This window comes from Cibotium barometz, chromosome 18 (assembly GCF_041138505.1).
Source record: "Cibotium barometz isolate CiBa-2024 chromosome 18, ASM4113850v1, whole genome shotgun sequence".
Classification (NCBI taxonomy): domain Eukaryota; kingdom Viridiplantae; phylum Streptophyta; class Polypodiopsida; order Cyatheales; family Cibotiaceae; genus Cibotium; species Cibotium barometz.
In genome coordinates this window covers 31,324,370-31,340,436 of record NC_141063.1, presented here as the reverse complement: position 1 = coordinate 31,340,436, position 16,067 = coordinate 31,324,370, and positions in this window count along the sequence as shown.

The window sequence follows — 16,067 nt, the reverse complement described above, 5'->3', positions numbered from 1 at the left end:
GAAAAAGAGACCTTTTATTTTCACTATTCATGTTTTCGAAATAATTTCATAAAGTTGGTTAGTAAACAAGACATAAATATGTTGATGAACACTTTTCTGTCCTATTACCAAACTAGTGCTAAAGTAAAGAGTCTACCATTCTTCTTACCCATCATGATTAGCTTGCATTTGTTCTTCCTAAAATCTTTCACAAAACATCCATTCTCATTGAATCTTACTTACAAGTCTTGGTCTACCATTTGACCAACTAAAACCATATTCTTTGTGATTGTAGGCACATGAAGTACATCAATGCTTCACTTGGCCATCTTACATCCTTAATGTAACATTCTTAACACAAGTGATGGAATGAATTGTGTCATCCCCTGTCGTAGATACATAACCTGCAATATAGGTTTCAACTCATGAAACCATTCTCCATGGGCCTGTCATGTGATTGGATGCTCCTGAATCCACATAATAGACATCCTCATATGCATCATCAACAATGGAAATCGCATGCTATGTGTCATAATAAAGAAATTCTCTTTTTGTTCCTTGCCACTTTGTTGATGTTTAATTACTTTGCACTTTGCCACTGTTAGAATTCTCTTACTTCTTCCAATAATCCTTTTGCATGTGGCCCTACTTTTTCCACAATAAAAGCATCAAATGGTTGGTTGTGCCAATAACCTCTTCCTCTAGAGGTACCCCTACCTCCAAAACCATAACCACTACCACCTTGTGTAGACTACTACTATGGGGGGTGTTGTTTTGCTGCCATTGGCCTCTATCTCTACCTATGCCTCATACATAAGAAGAGGCTCTCCCCCTACTTCTCTGTCAGTGTAGAAGGCACATTCACCTACACCTGCATGATGAGGTCCTCCCAACTTCTTCTTCTCACTAATGAGAAGAGCCACCAACTCACCAAAATCTGGATAATTCTCTTGAACACTAATGGAAGCATCAAAAGGTTTGTACTTCTTCCTAAGACTTGCTAATGTAGCTATACAACCAAGTCATCATCATCCACACTAGAGAACCTATAGTACCCAAAGCATCTGCGGCACTTTTGATCTTCAACACATAATCATTTATGGACATAGAGTTCTTCTTATTCCCATGTAATTCCTATTGAGCTGCATCTTGATGCCTTTTGTGTTTGTCCCATGCAACATTTGGGTTCTTTGCATCCTATATGTAAACAATCATATGGTCATTAATACTCACAAAGATCCACTGAAGCACCTTGTGTGCTCTCTCTTCACATGCCTATGCTCCGTGGGTACCTTGCATGCTCTCTCTTTTGATGCCTTATGTTCCACTATGGGTGCCTTCTCACCCAGCTCCTTGTCATCACCTATAATCAAATCCCATATTCCTTTGCCCATAAGGAAGTTTTGCATTTAAAAATTTCAATCTTGAAATTTTTTCTTATCAAGCTTCTCACAAATAATTTGAGACAAGATGGAGTTTCCTATGCCAAACACCTACACATGAAGAACTTGTAGTATGTAGTCAACACAAAGTGAGTTCCCACAACCAAATGACACTCTTTCAAGTGTCAAAGTAGCTCCACAAACCACAATGGCATTCATAAATCCAATGCCAACACATAGGCAACCACAACATATGCAATTCCAAGGCTTTTTAACCTTCATAACTCTCTTGTCAATGTTCTTTGAATCCGACTCCATTGTGTTTCTTGTCTCTCTAAACTATCTATATGCCCTTGCACACATGGCTTTGAAGTTTTTTTATAGTCCCTTTGGATCATGGAAAGCTATAAAGCTGCACCCTAAGACCTTACAATGTCAACTTCCAATTTCATCTTGACCTTGAGGTCCTCCCTAAGCATCCTTAAGGATTCATGTCATATCCTTGTGTTACAGGCTACATTACACCTTTCCAAATGCAATGGATAATGCTTACCTCAACATGTCATGGGGAACTTGCCGGCTCCAAGCTCGTATCTCTAGAAGACTCCTAGCTACACTAGTGGCAGCTAGTTCCACTCCTTTTCCTCCTCCGTCAAGATATTACCAGCAGGTTGTCTCTCTCCACACTCTCACTCCTCTCTACTCTCACTATCACTCCTATTTACTCTCGCACTCATGAACATAAGCATAAGAGGAACATGCACCAAGAATGAAGTTCTATCTCCTCTCAAATCTCTCTCTCACCATAGACATAAGAGAGCAAGAAGATAAGACTAGAGTTAATTGGCACAAAGGGGGATTGTGTCTTTGCATTATGAGAATTTGTTATTTATCCAACTGGCCCTTATTCACGCTTAGGTGCCCAAAACTTAAAAAGAGATGAACTAAATGACTACAAGAGTTACACAAGCTTGGGCATGGCTAACCGTTCTCATAATTACAATCTTTATTGTGCCATTTCATGACACAATAAAGACTGGCCCTTATTGAGAATTTGTTATTTATCCAACTAGCCCTTATTCACGCTTAGGTGCCCAAAACTTAAAAAGAGATAAACTAAATGACTACAAGAGTTACACAAGGTTGGGAATTGCTAAATGTTCTCATAATTACAATCTTTATTGTGCCATTTCATGACACCTATTGTGCTATCTCTTATATGTAACGGAGAGATGTGAAGTTAACCTCAAAATGGGGTTAACACCTTGAGGTCCTCCCTTAGCATTCTTGAGGATTCATGTCTTATTCTTTGGGTTAGATGTAGTTAAGAGTTATGTGCATCTAGCTAGATCTAGGTCCCATTGTGGTAAGCTAACCATGTGTGTCCTCACTTCATCTTTAGATGTCAAAGAATAGTAAGAAAATAGCAAGAAGAGGTGTGGTTTTGCTCATTTTTGTATATAAGAGTGAACCATCTTGACCTGGCCTTTGGCCAAGTTCTCCTTGGTTGAGCAAAGAAATTTCTTATTTCTAGATCTAGTACTCCTAGTATAGTAAAGGGATCACCACCTTCCACTTAGTCTAGGATCCCTAGGTGAGACCCCTCTAACTTTGTGGATGAAGACATATTTAAAGATATGGTGTCTAGGATCCCTTTGGTGAGACCCCTCTAATGGGCCTTACACATATTTATAGATATGGTGTCTAGCATCCCTTGGGTGAGACCCCTCTAACGGGCCTTACACATTTTAACATATTTATAGATATGGTGTCTAGCATCCCTTGGGTGAGACCCCTCTAACGGGCCTTACACATTTTAACATAATATGTTTCATACTCAATTAAATTTATTGCTTAGTAAGAGGGATCTTACAAGCTTGATCTCCGATTATCTAAGTAATCACATATGGTCCATAATATCTGGGTGATAGTTTCTTGTACTTTAGAAGGAGAGATAAATTATCTTAGGTCATACACAAAGAAAAAAGTAATCACATATGGTCCATAATATATGGGTAATAGTTTCTTGTACTTTATGAAGGAGAGAAAACTTCTCTTGGGTTGTACACAAAGAAAAACCAGATCACATTATTAAAATCAGGAATATATCTCTTTAGGTCAGCATGTTGCTTTGCATTTCCTGGTGGGTAGCTTTAATGTCCTTCTTTATAGACTACATTAGACCTTCCAACTCATCCAGCATTTTCTTACACTTTCACTCTGATCAGTGTTGATTGAACCAATTTAAAGGTGTTATAAAATCTTGCCCATAAAGTGTCTTAAATGGACTCATCTCGATGCTTTGATGTGATGAGAGGCATTATAAGCAAACTCTACCAGATGGAGATAGTGCATCCATCTCGTGGGCTTACGTCCACAAAATGTTCAAAGAATATCTTTGATCAACTTGCTCACCCTCTCTGTATGGCCATCAATTTTTGGATGATAGGTAGTACCAAGATCTATAGAGATACCCACAGCTTCAAAGAAAGCAGTCCAAAATTGAGACATAAATTTTGCATAACAATCACTAACTATCCTTTTAGGAAATCCATGTAATCTAAATATCTTCTTAAAAAAAACTTTAGCAATATCAAGTGTAGTGTAGGTCTGTTTCATCGGGATAAGTGGACAATCTTTATTAAATGATCCACCACTACTAGGATGGAGTCATACCCTGCATTATCCATGCTTATATCTAAAGGATGCAACTTTTTGGCATTTTTATTCTTTTGGCCTTGATATTTTGGTAAAATAAACTATTCTTTTATAGTGATAAAGTCTTTATATATTCGAGGTTTTCTACTATAGGGCTATCATGAGCCTTAGTTAGAATCCCTCTTTAAATCTCCTTCCTTAGGAACACACAACTGATTGTTAAAGTATAGGAAGCAACCATCCTCTTCTAACTTCTATCTTTGAACTTTTTCATTTCTTTGTTTATCTTGCTTTCTTGCTTAAGCAAGGTAATGACAAGGGTGAAGAATTTATCTAACCCAATCATCTCCTTAATCTTGATGGGTAAGGGATTTAAAATTATGGTTGATCATGAGTAAAGAGGTTTTTCTACACATTCTCTTTCCCTAACCTATATTTGATCTCAAAATTAAATTCTTGAAGAGTTTTTATCCATCTTCTTTGCCTCAAGATTATTTTGAGTGAATATCCACTTTAAGCTCTTATGAGATTAGTTACCAATGTGAACTTCTGCCCAAGAAGATATTGTCACCAAAGTTTCAAGGTATGCACTATTACAAGCAACTCAAAATCATGGACATTATAGTTTCTTTCATGTGGCCTCAACTTCCAAGATTCACATATAAACGGGGCATCCTTCTTGTATAAGGATTCAACCAACAATGAATCCACTAGCATTAGTGATGACTTCAAAAGCCTTCCAAATTTTGGTAGCTTTGACATAAGATTTGCAACTAATGCAACTTTTAACTTATTAAAGGCACTCTATCTATCATAGGAATAAATGTTAACCCCATTTATGGCGGTTAACTAGGCGGACAGCTTTGACGGGCCCCATCAAATTTTGTTTGAAGCATTCGGAGTCATTATGAGTGATTGGCATCAAATGTTTTATTAATTTGGATTGCTTTGTAATTTTGTCCACCTGAGCGGTTTTTTGCACTTAATGCATAACTTATGATTTTTTCCACTCTAATGAGCTACACACGATGTAAACAAGGGATGACATGTAATGCTAGCATTAAGTTTACATGTACACTAGTAGTCTAGCATACACTAGATGATAGATTTACTCAATGGCCACCTGTGCCTGGGTGCTCGGCCACTTATTAAGTTTGTATAAAGGATAACTCATCTAATGAGAATGGAAACTTCCCTTGTGTGAGAATTGAGAGCTCTTACTTCTTCTTCTTTCCTCTATCTTTTATGTGTAAGTGAGAGTGAGTGAGAGAGTGTGAGCTAGAGGGCTTTCTTCTCCATCTCCATAGGTTCTTGTTGTGGTGGGAGGGACTTGCAAGTTATCAACATTGTTCGGTGATAAGAAATGGAAGCTACTATTCGAGCTAGCTGCTACACATATCGATTGGAAGGCCTCCCTCGGGGAAATTTAAATACGGGTACAACCTTAAATCCCACAACATATTAATCGGTGAACCTAAACCTTAAGCTTGATTTACGAGTCATGCACTAGTATGTTGTATATATGTACTCTCAGTTACTACCATTTAAATATTACTTATTCTTGTTATTTTCTTTAATAAAAAAAGGATTTAAAAAATTCCTTTGAAACCTCGCCAACAAAAGTCCTTCCGGTAAGTGTTTCATAGGAGGGAGGTAAGAAAAGCTTGCTTACCTCTTATATTGTGGATATTTTATGGATAGTTATCTATATCTTTGTGGTCCTAAGATCATGGTGCCTAAGGTGTGCGAATGCAGACAGAGACACTCTCTGGGGATGATGATGCTGGGGGTGGTCTGAAGATACAACATCTAGACATGGTAAGTGTCATCTATGGCTCTTCCATAGCTTCTTTTTTGCTTAAATATTTAATTTGGAATATTTTATGTGGCATCCTATGTCAAAGAAGCGAGTAGTGTTAATATAGAGAGGGTCCTATCAAAGCAAATGACCATAATCCTCCACTAATCATCTCATAATCCTAATCTTATCCATTTCAAGCTTCCATGGAAGCTTGACCACCTGCTGCTCACAGGAGCTTCCACCTTTTTTAAAGAATTTTGATGCAAAATCTTCCCAATTGATAGGTGCACATTTTCTCTAACAAGTCGGCTGATATTGTGGAGCATAACTGGCGGAATCAACAGAGCTGTCTCACACTTACTGCACTACGCCATTTTGCCTCCTACGGGCTGTAGAACGGGGAGATGCCCTAATTCCTCCTATAGAGAGGGTTGCCTTGAAGTCCTCTAGAGACTCACTAGAGGGTTTCTCAAATGATGCAAGGAGCTCGCCACACCAACTGAAAAAGCAGAGGGTACCCCAGCCTGCCCCATAGCCAAAATCTTGAGGTATTGTGAAGAAGCTCAATTAAAAATCCTAATTATAGTACTAAAGGGCTAATCCAGACATAAGTACAAGTTTTTTTGAGTCATTCTAAAGTGTTTGGTGGAAGTCTTGCTCAAATATCCCTTTGTATCCATGTACTCATAAGAAATCGTCTTTAAATTACCTTGTAATGCCTAGCTCTCACTGGTGAATCCCGCCATTGATGTGTGTTGTGCATCCCATCATTGATGTGTATGCTACCAAGTTGAGGCATCTTGAAAATCAGTAATGAATATGGCATGTGTGTAAGCATCCTCCACATTAAGGCAAAATGGTCATAAGTCTCTTTGAACCAGTCATTGTAAAGGGTAGACACTACCAAAGTACCACTGCATAGATGGGGACACTGGTAAGACTCCCTAGTCACCATGGCCCAAGATGAAATCATCAAGTTTAATGGGATGGGATTTCACACATGGTAGTCTCAATGATCATGTATTCACTTATGTAAAAAAATCTATGGGGAATAATTCAAGGGAGGGACACTTAAGCAAGCCTAGGAAGCACATGGAATGAGAAAAATGAGAGAGACTTGGGACTTGTAGCACTTGCATTAGATGATGAGGTAATTCATCATATCACTCGGATTGAGAAGGCCAAGGAGGCATGGGAAAATCTAAACGCATTGTTTGGTACACAAGAAAAGCACTCCAAAGTTTACTTGCTCATGCAATTGTATCAACTCAGCCTAGGTAATAGTCTTGATCTAACAAGCCACATCAGCAAGTATAAAAGTATCAAACAACAACTTGCTGCCATTGGTAAAGTACTTAATGATGATGAAGCTAAAGCTATTTTGCTTGCTAGTTGTGAAAGGAAAGAAGAGTATTCCAACATAGTTGAAATCTTGTCTAACAACTCTAACTTAACCTTAGATGATGTACAAGCTTCATTGCTTGAACACGAGAAAAATATGAAAAGCAAGTATGAGAATGGAGCATCCTCATTAAGGTTCTTGGAAATCTATGCTAGTAAAAGGGAATTTAAGCCTAGATGCAATAATTGTGGCAATTTGGGTCACACAATCAACACATGCAAGTTTAAGAACAAACCAGACTTAAATACACCATGCGTGGGAAGCTGGGACACACGGAGAGGAGCTGTAGGTCAAAGAATCAACCTCGACAAGCAAATTTGGTAGAAGACTTTTTTGAAGCTATGGAATTTCACCTACCCCTTATACTATTTGTATTGTCTCTATGCTGGCACCGATGATGTAGCCATGGTAGATTGTGTAAGGCCAAGATGCCTAGTTTTTAAGGCCAAGATGCCTAGTTATGTGTGAGGCCAAGATGCCTAGTTAGGCCTAGATGCCTATGTTGTGTACCTCTCACCCAAGTTTCCAAGATGGCACCAAGGGGGGGTGTTGAAAGTGTGGTGCCAAGATGCACAAGTGCTTGTACTAAAGGGAGGTGTATGAACAACCTCTTGAGAAGAGGAAGATATTTGGGATATTATGGTGGTGAGGTGGCACCATTTAAATCCACATGATTTGTAACCTTTGGCTATATTAAGAGCCACATGCTAATGAAGGAGATAACTCATTTTGGTTCATCCAAGTCGTGGTCTCTTGTTTATGTTTCCCTAAGTTGATTAAGCACACTAACTCTTCTTCCCCATGCACAAATCCATGGCTTCCTTCACATTTCATCCACCATAGCTCTCCTCTTGCTCATGTATCCATGCCCACAACCCTAATTTCAACTGTATTTCCAATGTTGCTTGCAACTTTGTGGCTTAATGCTAGAATGAGGCATTATCTTTGGTTTGACCATTTGTCCTTATTTGTAATATGCTTCCTCTATGATATTTGTGGTTCATAGACGAGGAATGGTGCCTCCTTTGTTTTGGTTAGAGAGTTCGCCACTCTTTGAGGCTCTACATATGTGGCCTTGGGATTTAGTGGCTTAGCACCATTTGCTAAAGGTGTCATGCACTAGAGAGCCTGCTGGGAAGGAGATTCGTGGTGCCTTAGAGAGGAGCGTTACATTTAGGGCTTGCTTTCTAGAGTTATTTTGTTGTCCGTGATGGTATTTAGCTTGAGTTAGGACGTGGTACAGCCCCTATTCTTAAGGCATGTTTGAAGATAGGCCATGTGTGTGCCTTGATTGGATAGGGATTTGAGACTTTTGTCATCATACGTGCAGCCCCTGCGTCTTGCTAGGAAGCCCCTACATCTTGCTAGCAAGGAACCCCTGCTTCTTGCTAGGAAGTAGGTAAGACATGGGGAGGCTAGCAGTTCATAGGCTGTTAACAATAAGATTGATGTGCATGAGGGAGATAATATGTATGACTAGTGAGCATCTACACCTTCTTTATACTTTCAGTGGTGGTGACTATTTGTTTGTTTGTTTTTTTATAGTTGCTTGTGACTCCTTTGCCTTTTCTTGTTGTGGATTTCATGATGATTTGCATCATGTATTCCTATGAGTTTAGATGTTATGATTTTTGTTATGGATTCCTATGATTATTGGCTCATTGTATGGTCAACATAGTTGTGTTGCTATAGCCTTATTTAAGATGCCTGGTTACTAGTCATTTCTGTATAAGTAGTGATAGTGAATTGTCCGTATCTCTAATAAATGAGGTGTGGTTGATGCAACTTGTTGATGGCGTGGTTGTGTGAGATAGGGATTGGAATGTGCAAAATTGTTTGTAATGCCTAAAAACCTATTTTTGTTTTGAATTCAATGCGAAGTCAGCTACCCCCTAGTATGCAAAAGTGATGGCAAGAACCATGGCTGAAGACCCGTGATTTGGGATGGAACATAAGGAGCGATGCCACATCCACCATTTGTTTATTGATGATGAGTGTGACTCTACATGACTATCTATGGTTGAGCTTCTAGACATTGTCTTCCATAGTTCTTTCGAGCTACTTCAGAGTTTTGACGCGCATGATCACATAACTTATAGACCTTAAGGTGGAAGTCTATTTTTTCATACCCTCTTCATAAGTATGTGTCCATGAATGAATGAGAAAATTTTGGAATTTTGTTCAGTAAAAAAGGAGACTCTAGTAAATTTTTGGATGTTATGATTTTGGTTATGGATTCCTATAGTTATTGGCTCATTTTATGGTCAACATAGTTGTGTTTCTATATCCTTATTAATGATGCCAGGTTGCTAGTAGTAATTTTTATATATGTGGTGGTAGTGAATTGATTGTATCTCTAATGAGGTGTGGTTGATACAACTTGATGGCATGGTTGTGTGAGATAGGGATTGGAATGCGCAAAGTTATTTGTAATGCTTAAAAACCTATTTTTATTTTGAATTCAATGCAAAGTCAGCTACCCTAGTATGCAGAAGCGATGGCAAGAACCATGATTTGAGACAAGACCCATGATTTGAGACAGAACATAAGAAGTGATGCCACATCTGCCATTTGTTTATTCATGATGAGAGTGTGACTCTACATGACTATCTATGGTTGAGATTCTGGACATTATCTTCCATAGTTTTTTCTAGGTACTTCAGAGTTTTGATATATTTTTTCATGAGCTTCCAAGGCCATTTTTGATGTAGCTCAATATTCTTGTGAATTTGCTTAGAATTGCACTCTGATTGCTCAAATTTGTATAGTGAAAACTCCATGATCACATAACTTATAGACCTTAAGGTGGAAGTCTATTTTTTCATGGCCTCTTCATATAGTATGTGTCCATGAATGGATGAGAAAATTTTGGAATTTCTTTCATTAAACAAAGGAGACCCTGGTGAATTTTTTTGGTAGACATTAAATAATAGGTAAGGAATCTTCAAGGGGACAACAACGGGCTGCTCATAGTAGTAATAGGTCAAACAATAAAGACCCATTTCTAAATTGGCCTTCTTTTTGGGATCCCATTTGCCATGCCCCGCTTGTTGTCATCTAGTTGCTTGGTGTTCATTCACTAGCCATAGTCTACATGGGTAGGCCACGTCGAGTAGACTGTGGCACATAGGCCATGCCGAGTAGCGTGTGCCATGTGAGTGGCACGCGGCACATGCCATGTGGCTCTGCCATGTGCTGATTTTGTTTTGCAAAAGAATAAAAACCGTTACTAAAATACATAAGAATAATTACAAGAAAACAAAAATCTCATAAAATTTGAGAGTTACAAAGAGATGAGCATTGTACTTTAGATATGTCTTTCCTTGCATGTTAACTATTTGATTACATGTGTTGTATATATCTCATATATATACCAAGGATCTTAGTTCTCATTCATTTAGTAACATAATGGCTCCTTTTTGTTTTTAAATAATATTGATGATGAAAGTTAACAATATTCAAAGAAATGTGTTCCAAAAATACCTATGGATTTGGATGTTACAAAGAGGGGACGAGAGAGGGAGAGAGTCCTATCCCTATCACTTCTTGCTTACCTCAACATGTCCTACTTCCCACCCAAAATCTTAAATCTAACTTAACAAAATGAACCATTAAATTCATCATGCCCACTTTCTAGCTCCCAATTCTCGGTATAACCTTAGCTCTCAAGGCAGGGAATGAAAATTCTGAAAGTAAACATTGTTGTGCTCCAATAAACCCATTAAAAAGTACTATGGATTTTGAAAAAGAGTGATGAGAAAAAACTTCCTATGATCTTGTTGGCTTCAAGAGGGAAGGAGGAGAGATGTGTAAGAGGGAGGGATCATAAGAGGAGGAGAAAGATGTGTAACATTTGAATCCTACGGAGAGCTGGAACATAAGGAGAAGGAGTGCAAGACAAAGCCCAATTATAGGTCAATGAAGTGTGTTGAAACCTGGAGAAGAGGGTAAGATGGAGAAGAAGAGTAAGATGAATCCCAATTATAGGGACATCCACTTGGATGAGAGCTGATTCTGCTTACTAATTTCTAGAATATGTCTACCTAGTCTAGTTGTGAAGAGGAGGTAGGTATATTTGTAGCCATTTATATGGTAGTGATGTGTGGACGTAGGCTAATAATGGGATGGGGTATTTTTTCCCTCTTTATTAGGAGGATTTTTCCCCCAAGCATATGTATGCACTCTTGTGAGTGTGTGTAAGTGACCTTATCATGTCACTTCACTTGTACTTTACTCATTCTCATCGATTTAGTTTGAGTGTTATGCTTCTATCTATCTCTCCTTCCTTGCTGCATCTATGTGTATGTTGTGTTACTTTGATCTCCACTCCAACAATTATCACAACCAGGTTCTCTTGGCCCTCGCCCCTTGTCATCTTCTCCTCAAGTTGCTCTTTTGATTATCTTAGATTGAGCTATCCTCTTAGGTGGAGAAGGTACAACTTGTAGTATTGCGTTAACTATGTTAACATAATTTGTGCACGTTTTAGAGCATTACGAGTGCATTGAGGGGCTCGTTCACATGCGATAAGATTATCACACACATCTCAGGCAGTTTGATTGCTTTTGTTTGATTTTTGGGTTTCTTGCACTGCAAACCTAGTGGTGGTCACTCTTCAGAAATTTATGATCACATGAGTTAATCGACGAGATATTTTAAAATCCTGCCATATACACTGTATACAATGGGTATATTTATAGGTTTCCTTTGTAGTATTTATACATAGGGGATATAAAAAATATGGAAGGATACATGTACACATACATTACACCTTTTTATAAAAAGGAGTTTATACACAATATGGGGTCAAAAAAGGAGTTTATAAAAAGGAGTTTACACACAATATGGGGTCAAAAAAATATAAAAAGGTTGTTTATATATAGGGGCTTGAACGCACGTGATATGGACATCTCTTGAAGAGTGGCCAACCTAGAACTATAACAACATCATTTTTTGGTGTGCAGACATAGTTGTCGTCATCTTTGAGCTTATCCTGAATAGCTTCAACATCCTCATCAACATTATCATTGATTTCTACATTCCTACTAAGTATCATTTCCATACTCTACACTTTGTAATTTTTCATACACTTTGCAGGTTTCCTTCATCATCTGTGATTTATTGGTAGCTATCTCAATTATAATTTCTACATTCCTGCTAAGTATCATTTCCATACTCTACACTGTAATTTTTCATACACTTTGCAAGTTTGTGAAGCCCACAAGGCACTTGGCCACCAAGATAGGGAGGGTAATCTCCAAGAGAGGATGGAGATTTGTGAAGCTCCAAAGCTTCCCAACGTAAAATGAAGATAATACTGGCATGTAAATACAAAAAGATAAAAATACAAAGGAATGAGGGTCTATTTATAGGTGAGAAAGGCCACTAACCAAGTCCAACTAGATTCTAGAGGTTTCCAGCTTCAGTTTGGACAAGATTTGGACCAGTCTGGCTTACTTTTTGATCCAGTTTGCAAGAGGAGAGATGAAAATATCTCATTTTTTTGAATTAAAAATGCAAGGTAATGATGAGAAAAAGGTGCCTCCTTCACGACCCCCCTTCCCCACTCCCTGAGGTGTCAAAAATTAAATTTTTAACTCATAAACCTCAATTTTTAACTAATAAACCCAAGACTTAGTCAACTCTTCATCTTATATGAACATTTACTCATTTTTGGGAGATTTTATTTTATTCTTTGTATTTTTGTTATCCCAACACTTAAATTAATCTTATTGGTTCTTTAGAACCTTACTTGGACCTTAATAAAAAGTTTCTGAAAATGTGAACCCTTAGGCTAATGTCTCTTACACACACATATTCAATTAATTTCTAGTGTACATTGGAAAATTCTTTTTGAACTTCTATTTCAAGGGAATTCATCTTACATATAAGGAGAAACTTTGTATCCAAAAATATCTCAATTTTATATTACCTCTCTCTAGAACATTTTCTCTCTCTAAGCTAAAAACAAGGAAAAATAATATTTTCTTGCATTCTGAAATAGGGGATGATTATAGAAACTGAAGGGAAGATTTTTACAGCTTTACATCTCAAAAGCTGGAGGGAGGAACCTTACATCCTACCCCACTTAAAAAACGTGAGATGTTCTCATCTCGAACCAACAACTAGAGGATAATCTCTTTCATCTCTTTCTTCTTCTATTACTTCGAGCATTACTGCCTTGGAAGTGGACGGCTGGTTTGGGAACTTCTCTCTTTGATTTCCCTAGTTTTAAGACTGAGGTCTTGCATTACTTTGCATTGAAGCTGAGGGGGGTTGGTTAGGGGGTCTCCCTGATTTTGACAAAAAGAACCTTGATTACTCTGGAAGGAAGGAGCTGGAATCTAGAATCTTGGTCCCTCACTTCCTTGTCTCGAAAACCTTGATCCAAAAGGAGTTGGGCAATCCATACTACGATGATCGTATCCCTGGCAGTTAAAGAATCTAACTTCTTTATTCAAGGGTGGAACTTTTGAAGTTGAATTCCAAGGGATTGTGTTGCGGGAAAAAGACCTTTCTTCCATTCTAGAATTTCCCGTATCCTGAGTTTGACCTTGTTGTCTCTTAGGAGGTGGAAAGTTGGAATCACCTTCTGGAGCTAGGAATCTTTTGAAAGATGATGGTGTTGGCTTCAGCGGGACCTTGACAACAAAGGCCTTGGCAAAATCCTTCACCATCCGCACTGCTTCAGCCATGAAACTAGCTTGGCATTCTTCACTAGGCTATCCAAGGGTTCATTCATTCCCCGAATGAAGCTGGCCACATCAGCTGTTCTTCATCCAGCGAGCTGAGTATTTGAGGAGAAGAGCGAATGCCTGGTGGTATTTCTCCGTGGTTTGGCTTCCCTAGGTCAGCTCCAGGAATTCATTCATCTTAGTTTCTAGGAAGCTGGGAGGACATAATTTCTTCCTTAGGTAAGCTTTGAGATCATTCCATGTTTGGGTGTTCCGATCCAAACGGTTTCTCTAATAGTGGTTTCTCCATGCTACTCTAGCTATTTCTACGATCTTTAGCTTGGCAAGAGCCACCTTACTCTTTTCGTTATACCCTGTGACATTGAAGTAATCCTGCATAGCTTTGATCCACTTCTCTTCTATTTCTCCCATGTGCTCCCCTTCACCTTTGAAAGGTCCAAGCTGAGATCTATGAAGAGCTTTGCAAACATCTAGGTCGAGCTCTTCCTCATCGAGTTGGGGGTTAACATTCCTGCCACGATGACCTCGATCCATGATCCTATCAATATAAAAATTCTTGTTAAGTCCTTTTTTCCAACTTAACCAAGATACTCTGGTGAAAAGACCACTTTATAATTTGAATCCAACTTTAGATCTACCTGATTCTGGGGTTCCTTAAAGTTTGGTCAATCGTCACAGAATCCTGGGATAAAGATCCCTTCTACAAGAAGAACATACAAAACTCATTATCAAAAAATAGTTCATTTATATCCTTAACACAATAATGGTTCATCAGAGACCAGTAATTCCATCTGAACATTTCCCACGAAAATTTTAGTTATACAGGTTCTCAATTTGTCATTCCTCAATTGGGTCCACTGGGTCAAAGGTCAACTACGAACAATCTGTCAGCACGATCCACTAATCTCATAGTGATCTGCTGCTGCTGCTGCTGCTGAAAGTCTTAATTGTCTTCCAGGTTACTAACATCATCACTGGGATTCTCTCCATTCATCCTCATCATGACTTTATTCAACTTATCTACTTTCAACCAGAATTCAAAAATCATCATCTTTCAATCAGAATCCAAATCAATTCATTAATTCTCAACCATAATTCTAAAATCATATCAACTAGCATCCGAAATCATCATCTAGGATAGCATTTTTGCTTATAACTTCAAGGTCTTAGATTCACTCGTATATATTGTCAGTAAAGAGCTGCAGTTATACCCACGGTATATACGGGTAATCATGGTCCTTGGAGCTATAAGGTAAATACCATCATGTCTAGGCCTTAAGCAATCAGGGATTCCACACAATTGCGGTACTTCCATCTAAAAACCCAATTCCCAATTTATGAATCCCCATTCTGAATATCAATTCATATGAATTTCAACACACAATTACAATCTTTTATTGGTAGTTACTCATAGATTTTTGACATTTCTTGCTTCTTGGTTTATCAACTCTAGCCAATTCACTCTGATACCAGAGCTGAAAGATCCCTGCCCCCTATGCGCATCAAATTTTGGGGTGCTAGCAGCGGAAGTAGCAACTTCTTGTGCAGGGCAGAGCTTCCCACTCGGGGCCTTGCCCCATGAATGTCTGGATAAGAGACTAATCCCTCAGTTCTTCCAAAACCAAATTTGGAAAAAACTTCCCTCGCCCAAAAGGCATAGGTGATTTCTCCACAAAAATTTATTCTAACGTATTCAAGAGCCTTAATTACCCTTTTGCATTCCGACCAAACCTGTGGGTCACATGGCCAGATCAAGGGAGGAGCTTGCACTTGGATCATAGAGACCAATGCTTTTTCCCCCGTTAAGAGGCACATTCATTGATTCTTTTCCATAGAACAAGGATTATCCGTGATTTACTTCAACTATCGTAACTTGAACATAATTGAATTTTATTATAGGAATTCATCAGTCCAACCTAACCCCATCCAATCCCATGGGTTAGCCAACCACCCAACCATTGTATTGATAGAATCCATTATAAAAATTTGGTTATGTTTTGTCCCGGTTACTAGGGAAAAGAGTTCCAAGGCCCCCTAGCCGGCACTCAAGCAAATTACAAAATGGACACACCACTGCACCCAATATGAAATTGCCTTTTTCACAGATTCAACTGTCTTGAAAACAGAGTTGGAACGAAACCATAGTGTTT